The sequence below is a fragment of the Schistocerca cancellata genome, unplaced genomic scaffold (assembly GCF_023864275.1).
Source record: "Schistocerca cancellata isolate TAMUIC-IGC-003103 unplaced genomic scaffold, iqSchCanc2.1 HiC_scaffold_962, whole genome shotgun sequence".
Classification (NCBI taxonomy): Eukaryota; Metazoa; Arthropoda; class Insecta; order Orthoptera; family Acrididae; genus Schistocerca; species Schistocerca cancellata.
In genome coordinates, this window is record NW_026046970.1 from 15,001 (window position 1) to 22,500 (window position 7,500).

General features: G+C 55.3%; 2 non-coding genes and 1 pseudogene across 2 annotated transcripts in view; all 3 read left to right on the plus strand.

Annotated features, from left to right (window-relative positions):
• Nucleotides 1-3,513: 3,513 nt before the first annotated feature.
• On the plus strand, nt 3,514-5,430 carry LOC126149996 (small subunit ribosomal RNA). Its single transcript, XR_007531245.1, has one exon. It is a non-coding gene; the product is annotated as a small subunit ribosomal RNA (ribosomal RNA).
• Nucleotides 5,431-5,780: 350 nt separating this feature from the next.
• LOC126149993 (5.8S ribosomal RNA) lies at nt 5,781-5,936 on the plus strand (annotated as a pseudogene).
• Nucleotides 5,937-6,125: 189 nt separating this feature from the next.
• LOC126149991 (large subunit ribosomal RNA) overlaps nt 6,126-7,500 on the plus strand; it is a 4,213-nt gene continuing 2,838 nt past the window's right edge. Inside the window, exon 1 of the ribosomal RNA XR_007531243.1 lies at nt 6,126-7,500. This exon is cut by the window's right edge and continues 2,838 nt beyond it. This is a non-coding gene — a ribosomal RNA (large subunit ribosomal RNA).

Below are 7,500 nucleotides of genomic sequence, written 5' to 3' on the forward strand. Positions count from 1 at the left end.
AAGTAGCTCGCTTGCTACAGCAGCAGCAGCAGCAGCACCACCTCCGCGCGCTTCCCTGGGGGCACTGAACCGCAGGATGCGAGACCCCACGCCCAGTGGCAAACAGGGCTCCTCTCAGAATATAGGCGGTCCCTACCCCTCACAACGATGACGGTGGGAGGGCCGTTTTACGAGACCATTTCCTGCGGTGCCAACGCTGTCGTAGAGCCGATACTCCATCTTTGGTACAAGGCAATCATTCCGCTGTAAATCAGTACGTCACTCGTAGTTCAGTCACCTCACAGCACTGCTCAGTAAACTATGCAGGCCCACATAGATAGATTATGATAGATTATATACGCAAATGCCCCTATACATGCTGAACGTCCGTACACACAAAATGAACCACACGTCAGCCACACACTCTATCACACACTACTCTCTGCCTGTAACAGACACAGATACAACTACTAAGCACCAGCATGGACCAACGTCCGGTGCATCCTATCCGCCACAGTACACCAACTACGCTATGATAACCAGACCGGGAGGTCCAATCATAAAACAGAATACCCCACTCGTCCGACAACCACAATTGCTCAGAGAAGCCACCAACACCCACACATGTCCTACACAGGGGTGCACCCATCACCACCACACTGCCTCGTCTTACAGCACAAACACACTGGCAGGAATGAAACACACAGGTCTGCCGCAACCACAGACACGGCTCGCCCCCTCTCACTGGCGAAAAGCGCATCCCGACGTGACATAACTCCTTTGACACACTGACGCTGCCTCGGGCATCCACGTCCTACGGTCGATATCAACGAACCTCCCCCCCCCCTCCCCCCCACAACACGCCATCCCATACCACATTGTGTACCGTACCCAAACCTAACGTGTACTGTACTACAACGCAATGTGTACCATAACACAACCCAGTTTGTACCTTAACCTAACCTATGTCACCTTAACCTAACCTATGTCACCTTAACCTAACCTATGTCACCTTAACCTAACCTATGTCACCTTAACCTAACCTATGTCACCTTAACCTAACCTATGTCACCTTAACCTAACCTATGTCACCTTAACCTAACCTATGTCACCTTAACCTAACCCATCTTGCACCTTAACCTAACCCATCTTGCACCTTAACCTAACCCATCTTGCACCTTAACCTAACCCATCTTGCACCTTAACCTAACCCATCTTGCACCTTAACCTAACCTATGTTGCACCTTAACCTAACCTGTGTTGCACCTTAACCTACCTCAATTTGCACCGCAATGTAACGCAATTTGCACCGCAATGTAACGCAATTTGCACCGCAATGTAACGCAATTTGCACCGCAATGTAACGCAATTTGCACCGCAATGTAACGCAATTTGCACCGCAATGTAACGCAATTTGCACCGCAATGTAACGCAATTTGCACCGCAATGTAACGCAATTTGCACCGCAATGTAACGCAATTTGCACCGCAATGTAACGCAATTTGCACCGCAATGTAACTCAATTTGCACCGCAATGTAACTCAATTTGCACCGCAATGTAACTCAATTTGCACCGCAATGTAACTCAATTTGCACCGCAATGTAACTCAATTTGCACCGCAATGTAACTCAATTTGCACCGCAATGTAACTCAATTTGCACCGCAATGTAACTCAATTTGCACCGCAATGTAATGCAATTTGCACCGCAATGTAATGCAATTTGTACCGCAATCTACCCCCACATTGTGCCTTAACCTAACCCACATTGTGCCTTAACCTAACCCACATTGTGCCTTAACCTAACCCACGTTGTGCCTTAACCTAACCCACGTTGTGCCTTAACCTAACCCAAGTTGTGCCTTAACCTAACCCAAGTTGTGCCTTAACCTAACCCAAGTTGTGCCTTAACCTAACCCAAGTTGTGCCTTAACCTAACCCAAGTTGTGCCTTAACCTAACCCAAGTTGTGCCTTAACCTAACCCAAGTTGTGCCTTAACCTAACCCAAGTTGTGCCTTAACCTAACCCAAGTTGTGCCTTAACCTAACCCAAGTTGTGCCTTAACCTAACCCAAGTTGTGCCTTAACCTAACCCAAGTTGTGCCTTAACCTAACCCAAGTTGTGCCTTACCCTGCTCTGTAATTGGCATATGACACGTTACATTAATGTATTGTCCAACCGCAACCCGCTCAGAATGTTGTGTACACAGCTACGTGTCATCTCCCCATAACAGCTGCATTGCAGTGTGGTACGCCATAGAGACGTGTGGGAGTAATGGACGCAGTGGATGGCGATCAGCATGAGCCGTCTGTTCATGTAGTGGCGCGTGTATGCAGACGTAGTAGTCTCTTCTCACACAATGTGATAGCACGGTGCCCCGCGTTCCACATCTGCGACATGCTACAGAGGCCGGTTGACAGTTGGTCGCGCAATGGACATCGCATACGTACGGGGGCACCTTCCACGTGCCCTCTAGTCGGGCACATTTTGTTGCGTGGATGTGAGCGGATGTAGTGTGTCTTGACACCTGACAGGCAGGCATGCAATAATAGTTGACTTTGCAAACGGGGATGGACGTGTACGTTTACTGGTGACGTTACGCAAATGAACAACTGGTAACCCGTTGTGGTGCGGTTGTCCTTGCTGGAGGTACATCTGTGAGGGCAACGATCGGTACAGCTACGAAGCGGTCCCCACCATACCAACGAACGTGAATGTGAATCTGGGTGTGAAGCGATACGCGGCTGTGGGTGGGTGGGACTGTCCCCGGCCGGTGAGGGGGGGCCGCCCGGCGTGCTGGCCGCGCGGTGCGTGGGCGCACGCGCTACAGCCGGCTGGTGGGGGCGCCCAGTGGCAGGCGCGCCGGCCGACGGACGCGGCAGGCGGCGCAGCTGCGCGCCGGGGCACCCTGCGCGCGGCGCCGTGCAGCCAAAGTGGGTCCTCGCCGGCCCGGTGCGAAGCGCGGTGGACATCTGCAGTGTGCTGGTCCGATTGAGGACTGTGTGCGTTGAGGATGCGCCGCCGCCCGGCACTCGGCGCCGCGACGCCGTCTGCTGCTCGGTCGCCCCAGCGGTTCTCGCTGGTGGTTTGTATCGCAGTTGTGCAGACGTGTTGGCACGTGCGCTGTGCTGGGAGAGTTCGCTTCGGCACCCACGTGGGGCCTTTGCCCTTCTGTGGCGCTGGCGTTGGAGCTGCCGGTCACCGTAGGTGGCGCGTGTTGTCTCCCGCCGGCAATGCCACGACAGCACGCTCCCGGGCCTCTGTCGGCAGCGGCAAGCTCAGTTGGGAGCACGGGTGGTCGCACCTAAAGCGTCTACTCGCCTAACTCCGGGCGATTGCGCCTCTCTCGAACCCGACCAAGTACTTAGGACGGCGCTGCGCGCCGCCGGGACCTGAGAGGGTTTCGAGGTGTATTGTGCAGGGGAGCTCAGCCTCCTCCTGTTTGCAGAATAATTGAGCGGACGCTTGCGTGTTCGCGCGGGCCCCTGGGACACACTCCCGGGCGGCCGGCTGCTCAGCTCTAGTTGACGCAGCTCCCTGGTTGATCCTGCCAGTAGTCATATGCTTGTCTCAAAGATTAAGCCATGCATGTCTCAGTACAAGCCGCATTAAGGTGAAACCGCGAATGGCTCATTAAATCAGTTATGGTTCCTTAGATCGTACCCACGTTACTTGGATAACTGTGGTAATTCTAGAGCTAATACATGCAAACAGAGTCCCGACCAGAGATGGAAGGGACGCTTTTATTAGATCAAAACCAATCGGTCGGCTCGTCCGGTCCGTTTGCCTTGGTGACTCTGAATAACTTTGGGCTGATCGCACGGTCCTCGTACCGGCGACGCATCTTTCAAATGTCTGCCTTATCAACTGTCGATGGTAGGTTCTGCGCCTACCATGGTTGTAACGGGTAACGGGGAATCAGGGTTCGATTCCGGAGAGGGAGCCTGAGAAACGGCTACCACATCCAAGGAAGGCAGCAGGCGCGCAAATTACCCACTCCCGGCACGGGGAGGTAGTGACGAAAAATAACGATACGGGACTCATCCGAGGCCCCGTAATCGGAATGAGTACACTTTAAATCCTTTAACGAGTATCTATTGGAGGGCAAGTCTGGTGCCAGCAGCCGCGGTAATTCCAGCTCCAATAGCGTATATTAAAGTTGTTGCGGTTAAAAAGCTCGTAGTTGGATTTGTGTCCCACGCTGTTGGTTCACCGCCCGTCGGTGTTTAACTGGCATGTATCGTGGGACGTCCTGCCGGTGGGGCGAGCCGAAGGCGTGCGACCGCCTCGTGCGTGTTCGTGCGTCCCGAGGCGGACCCCGTTGAAATCCTACCAAGGTGCTCTTTATTGAGTGTCTGGGTGGGCCGGCACGTTTACTTTGAACAAATTAGAGTGCTTAAAGCAGGCAAGCCCGCCTGAATACTGTGTGCATGGAATAATGGAATAGGACCTCGGTTCTATTTTGTTGGTTTTCGGAACCCGAGGTAATGATTAATAGGGACAGGCGGGGGCATTCGTATTGCGACGTTAGAGGTGAAATTCTTGGATCGTCGCAAGACGAACAGAAGCGAAAGCATTTGGCATTTGCCAAGTATGTTTCATTAATCAAGAACGAAAGTTAGAGGTTCGAAGGCGATCAGATACCGCCCTAGTTCTAACCATAAACGATGCAGCCAGCGATCCGCCGCAGTTCCTCCGATGACTCGGCGGGCAGCCTCCGGGAAACCAAAGCTTTTGGGTTCCGGGGGAAGTATGGTTGCAAAGCTGAAACTTAAAGGAATTGACGGAAGGGCACCACCAGGAGTGGAGCCTGCGGCTTAATTTGACTCAACACGGGAAACCTCACCAGGCCCGGACACCGGAAGGATTGACAGATTGATAGCTCTTTCTTGATTCGGTGGGGTGGTGGGTGCATGGCCGTTCTTAGTTGGTGGAGCGATTTGTCTGGTTAATTCCGATAACGAACGAGACTCTAGCCTGCTAACTAGTCGCGTGACATCCTTCGTGCTGTCAGCGATTACTTTTCTTCTTAGAGGACAGGCGGCTTCTAGCCGCCACGAGATTGAGCAATAACAGGTCTGTGATGCCCTTAGATGTTCTGGGCCGCACGCGCGCTACACTGAAGGAATCAGCGTGTCTTCCTAGGCCGAAAGGTCGGGGTTAACCCGCTGAACCTCCTTCGTGCTAGGGATTGGGGCTTGCAATTGTTCCCCATGAACGAGGAATTCCCAGTAAGCGCGAGTCATAAGCTCGCGTTGATTACGTCCCTGCCCCTTTGTACACACCGCCCGTCGCTACTACCGATTGAATGATTTAGTGAGGTCTTCGGACTGGTACGCGGCATCGACTCTGTCGTTGCCGATGCTACCGGAAAGATGACCAAACTTGATCATTTAGAGGAAGTAAAGTCGTAACAAGGTTTCCGTAGGTGAACCTGCGGAAGGATCATTACCGACTAGACTGCATGTCTTTCGATGTGCGTGTCGTGTCGCGCAACACGCTACCTGTACGGCAGCAGCCGTGCGCCGCGTGCGGAACCACGCGTGCCTCTCAAAACTAACGGAAATGTTGTGTGGTACGGAGCGCTGAAGCTCTGGAGCGGCTGGCTGCGGCACCTGCGCCTCGCGCCGGTTTTGAATGACTTTCGCCCGAGTGCCTGTCCGCTCGGTGTGGAGCCGTACGACGCCCATCGGCCGTGAGGCCGTTGGACACAGGAATGCTGGAACAGGGGCCGTCAAAACGCCTCAGTCCCGCCTATGCAACTGTCTTGAAAGAGACAGTGGAAACTAAATGAAAAAGATCACCCAGGACGGTGGATCACTCGGCTCGTGGGGTCGATTGAAGAACGCAGCAAATTGCGCGTCGACATGTGAACTGCAGGACACATGAACATCGACGTTTCGAACGCACATTGCGGTCCATGGATTCCGTTCCCGGCCACGTCTGGCTGAGGGTCGGCTACGTATACTGAAGCGCGCGGCGTTTGTCCCGCTTCGGAGACCTGGGAGTGTCGTGGCCGCCTGTGGGGCCGGCCGCGTCTCCTCAAACGTGCGATGCGCGCCCGTCGCCTGGCGGTTCGCATACCGGTACTTTCTCGGTAGCGTGCACAGCCGGCTGGCGGTGTGGCGTGCGGACACCTCGTACAACGACCTCAGAGCAGGCGAGACTACCCGCTGAATTTAAGCATATTACTAAGCGGAGGAAAAGAAACTAACAAGGATTCCCCCAGTAGCGGCGAGCGAACAGGGAAGAGTCCAGCACCGAACCCGCAGGCTGCCGCCTGTCGTGGCATGTGGTGTTTGGAGGGTCCACTACCCCGACGCCTCGCGCCGAGCCCAAGTCCAACTTGAATGAGGCCACGGCCCGTAGAGGGTGCCAGGCCCGTAGCGGCCGGTGCGAGCGTCGGCGGGACCTCTCCTTCGAGTCGGGTTGCTTGAGAGTGCAGCTCCAAGTGGGTGGTAAACTCCATCTGAGACTAAATATGACCACGAGACCGATAGCGAACAAGTACCGTGAGGGAAAGTTGAAAAGAAACTTTGAAGAGAGAGTTCAAAAGTACGTGAAACCGTTCTGGGGTAAACGTGAGAAGTCCGAAAGGTCGAACGGGTGAGATTCACGCCCATCCGGCCACTGGCTCCCGCCCTCGGCAGATGGGGCCGGCCGCCCGCGCGGAGCAATCCGCGGCGGGGTCGTGTCCGGTTGCCTTTCCACTCGCCGCGGGGTGGGGCCGTTCCGGTGTGCGGTGGGCCGCACTTCTCCCCTAGTAGGACGTCGCGACCCGCTGGGTGCCGGCCTACGGCCCGGGTGCGCAGACTGTCCTTCCGCGGGCCTCGGTTCGCGTCTGTTGGGCAGAGCCCCGGTGTCCTGGCTGGCTGCTCGGCGGTATATCTGGAGGAGTCGATTCGCCCCTTTGGGCGCTCGGGCTCCGGCAAGCGCGCGCGGTTCTCCCGGATGACGGACCTACCTGGCCCGGCCCCGGACCCGCGCCGCTGTTGGCTCGGGATGCTCTCGGGCGAATAATCGCTCCCGTCAGCGGCGCTTCAGCTTTGGGACAATTTCACGACCCGTCTTGAAACACGGACCAAGGAGTCTAACATGTGCGCGAGTCATTGGGCTGTACGAAACCTAAAGGCGTAATGAAAGTGAAGGTCTCGCCTTGCGCGGGCCGAGGGAGGATGGGGCTTCCCCGCCCTTCACGGGGCGGCGGCCTCCGCACTCCCGGGGCGTCTCGTCCTCATTGCGAGGTGAGGCGCACCTAGAGCGTACACGTTGGGACCCGAAAGATGGTGAACTATGCCTGGCCAGGACGAAGTCAGGGGAAACCCTGATGGAGGTCCGTAGCGATTCTGACGTGCAAATCGATCGTCGAGCTGGGTATCGGGGCGAAAGACTAATCGAACCATCTAGTAGCTGGTCCTCCGAAGTTTCCCCTCAGGATAGCTGGTGCTCGTACGAGTCTCATCCGGTAAAGCGAATGATTAGAGGCCTTGGGGCCGAAACGACCTCAACCTATTCTCAAAC